General features: G+C 38.6%; 1 long non-coding RNA gene across 1 annotated transcript; it reads left to right on the top strand.

Annotated features, from left to right (window-relative positions):
* The first annotated feature begins 377 nt into the window (after window positions 1–377).
* LOC125486789 lies at window positions 378–3,655 on the top strand. The gene is made up of 2 exons (XR_007265401.1): window positions 378–425; window positions 959–3,655. It is a non-coding gene; the product is annotated as an uncharacterized LOC125486789 (long non-coding RNA).
* Window positions 3,656–3,999: the final 344 nt, after the last annotated feature.

Here is a 3,999-nt window from a genome sequence, read left to right as displayed (position 1 = left end):
ATGAAATCTTTCGAATTGTAATCGCTGTTATAAACTGGGTAACACGATAGCAAATTGCTATGTTTATCCCCCTGACAGTGGTATGGCACAGTTATTGCTGTTCATTGTTGTTAAAGGACTTGATGAATAAACTATCCAATTTGATATTTTGCAGATCTCTTTGTCCAGGGAAACCTTTAGCCATTGAATCCCATTGATATTAGTAATGTCACAGACTCTGACCAATAGCTGCAATGTGTTGGTCTTTGGCACTGTCAAGCTGTGTAATTTGTAGTTTCTCAAACACGTTATCCTTTGGATATTGTCTCTTTTGTTGCTTAAAAAGTTACCATATGAAGAAGTTGATAAGTAATTTAAATGACATTTGTGACTTTTACAGTTGGAAATTTACATCTCACAAGGGTCACATTCTACTGAGGAAGATAGTAAGTATGTTTTAATTAAATTCTGTCTAAATACCCAAATAATAGTATTTTTATTGCTACATCACCTGTATCCAATCGCCCTTTTGTTAACTTTTTTATTGCCCAAAGAGACACATCCAACTGTTTCATATACTCACAGAGACAGTTGCCTAATTAGAAAGAAACATTTGCAAAATACAGTATTCAGAGAAATGCTCGTGTCGAGCACCCAACAGTTAGTGTCTGATGTGAGAAACAGAAACCTCCAGTATAGCAGAGAGGAAGGGCAGGTCTTTGAGGCACGCCGTAGCTTCTCACCCTTTCCATGCTCTCTGATCTCGCAGTGCTTAAATGTTGATGTGTACAAACAATCTGTAGGATGGTTTGGTCAGGTGAGGGGGAAGGGAATGTGGATTCACTTTTCCAGCATTGGCATCTTTATGTCCAATAGGCCAAAACATTTACCCAAGCAAATAAGTAAATTTGCTATACACCATCCTTGCACACTGTTGCATTATTTATTAATAGGTCTGCCTTTTATTCCTTTTCTTAAGTTAACAAGCAGATCAATGATAAGGAGCGAGTGGCAGCAGCGATGGAGAATCCAAATTTACGAGAGATTGTGGAACAGTGTGTTATAGAGCCGGATGACTGAACACTTACCAGCCACATGGAAATATGGAAAAACAACTCTTGCTCACAACCTGTTGTTTGCAAAGTCTGCCAAATGAGGATTGTCTCTTTACACATCTTACAAACTTTTTTTCAAAAAACTTCTTTTTACCTGCCTACTAATTAAGAGAATTCTGATATAATTGTTCAATTTCAGATTGAGAATATAATCCCAAACATGAGGATTCTCTGAAATACTTGAGGCTCGAAGTTAGTGCAGTAATTGAAAGTGCAGTCATCAAAGTATTACCCTAGTGCAAATTGTCAAGGAGCATTTAATGTTTCAGTTCTATTCAGCCATTAAAATAAGAATTTTAAAGAACAAAATTGAGGCAACACTAATGGGTTGCAGCTACTGATTCTGATTGTGGTGATCTCAGCATGTTGGAAAAGGAATGTTTTGTTCTGACACATCTATCTCATTTCCAAGGACAAAGGAAAATCATTTATCCTGGTCTTGTACATTAATAATGAGGTAATGCAGTGTTGCACAAAAAGATTCAATTCAAATTTTATGTCCATCTTTATACTGCTCAGTGCGTGTGACAGAGATTTCTAAAGACTAAAAGGTGGAAAATAGTGAAAAGCAAAACCAATATTTGATGATTTTGCCTGAGCTATAAAAAGCTGTTTTATTGCTAAGATTTTTAATGAGTAGTCCACTTTCAATGTTAATTATCTGTTGCTTCCCAAAATAACCACAACACAGACCTGTCACTGACTCCATTTAGTTGCTGAAGTTTCATGACATGAGCTCTGTTGCGTGTAATTTAACTCATCTAAATCTGCCAGACAGCTCTCAAACCATAAGTAGCAACCTGAGAGGAGCCTGCATTCCTACACGTATCTACAAAGTTGTTGCAGGACTCCAAGGATTTCTGTTCTCCATTGTTATGTGTGAATAACGAAAGGGAACCGGAGACAAGGTTTTGTTTTCAGACATTTTTAGGTTCTAAATTTGGAAAGTGCCTAAGGTCTGCTTTTTTGTTTGGGAGGAAGCCAGTAGGAAAAGGAAGATGTGGGGTGAATTCTAACTGGTCATCCACGAACCCCTTCATCCATGCCCCCTAAAAATGCCTCTTCATTCAGTCTCCCACATTCCAGATGTAGATATTCCTGGAAAACAACCTCTGAACACTCAAAGGGAGATTCTGAGGTGCTGGGAAGATTTTAAACAATCAAAAGCGATGTTGAATTTCACAGCCTGCAAACCAGATCATTAACGTAAGCAACAACAAAACTATAAAAATAAGCGTGAGCAAAATACAAAGATTTATGCCAAATGATGCTGTCAGTGTGTATTGGAGGGCAGGCATCATTGAGTCCCGGAGCCCACAATTATGTTTTATTTCTGGTAAATAAATAGCCCATTCACTGCCACAATTCTATATCATTATGTTATGTGAGAGGCTTCAGCAGCCTATCCACATATCCCTGTATTCTGCTCTCCCTCTTCAACTAACATCGATGTTTTTATAGAACCTGGCTGCTGCAATAGATAAATACAGCAGCTAAGATTTTAATTGCCCAGATCCCCTTTTCCAATGTTAGGTGGTTTACTCTCAAGCTAAACTCCTGCAGGGGACCGGTTCCTCAGATTCTTATAGCCCTCCACTACACTACCCATTTTCCAGGTATAAAAGCAATAAGTGTTAGCAGGCTGCACAGCGGTGAGTGGCGTCACTGCTGAGCCAGATCCTGTCCTTGGCCAATGTTCACAGAAGTGCACACTTTTGCAACACAGTCACTGGATGGTGACCAAGCGAGAATGGAAATAAGTCCTATTCCTCTGCCACTACCACCAACATTGCCAGCCCTTTGCCTTCGAGGGCACTCATACCAGCATCAGTCCCTAATCAATACCCTGGCTATACAAACTAGGGCACCTGGAAACTTTCAGAATCACATATACCAAGTGAATCATAAATTGCAGCTATGAGTCATGTTTGAACCCAATTTAAAAAAAACTGTCCCCTGTTGGGCCAATCTGTTGGCTGTTTGTACTTACATTAATAGCACCATGATGAATTCCTCTAACCATGATGGAGCTTCCTATCATTCCATTTACTGGTCTTAAAACCTTGCACCGGCTTTTATTAGTCAGAAGATTATTTGGGGAATGAAGAGTGCATCTGGTACACGATCCTGGTTATAAACTTGGACAGTCTACTGCTTGGTGGGTACTGTTGGCTTGGAAGTAAATGTGAGTTTACTGAGACAGTGTGTTTCAGTAATTTAAAAATGAATTGTGCAAGTTTCTGAGGGTCAAAACCTTTCTACAGTTTGTCTCCAAGAGTGAATATTTTGATTTGAGACTCTGCAATGTCTCGCAAAACATCTTGAACATTTCTGCACCTTTTACAATTGACTAGACCAGGACTGCCACTTAACATAAACAGCTTGGAGGAACGAACATTTCTGAGCAGATCTGACCAATGAAATCATTTGCTTAATTCATCTGTCTTTTGTAAGATTTTCAGATCTAATCAAACCCTTCAGCCTCTGCACTGAGTGAATACAGAGTTGTGTCAGGACTGTGTGCCCTGTTGTATATATAAAAATAAATGCAAAATCCTGCAGATGCTGGAAATCTGAAGTAACAAATTCTGCAAAACACTCAGATTAGGTATCAACACTGTGGAGAGAAGTAGTGTTTTAGATAATGACCTTTCATCTGTTATATGTGATTTTACTAATTTGTGATTTAAGAAATACATCTTATAGAAACACTTGACTACAAACGTGCTGTAATTTCTAAAAGTTTGTTTAAAAATTTGAAAACAATATAATTGGACTAGGAATCCAGAGTCCCAGGCTAATGCTCATTGGTTCAAATCCCACCATGGCCGATGGTATAATTTGAAATGAGCAAAAAGCCGGCCTGATGTAACCACTGTCAATTGTAATAAACTCCCATCTGTTT

The sequence above is a fragment of the Rhincodon typus genome, chromosome 33, assembly GCF_021869965.1.
Source record: "Rhincodon typus isolate 14 chromosome 33, sRhiTyp1.1, whole genome shotgun sequence".
In the NCBI taxonomy this organism is placed as follows: domain Eukaryota; kingdom Metazoa; phylum Chordata; class Chondrichthyes; order Orectolobiformes; family Rhincodontidae; genus Rhincodon; species Rhincodon typus.
The sequence above is the reverse complement of the archived record's forward strand: the minus strand, read 5'-3'. Positions and strand labels throughout refer to the sequence as shown.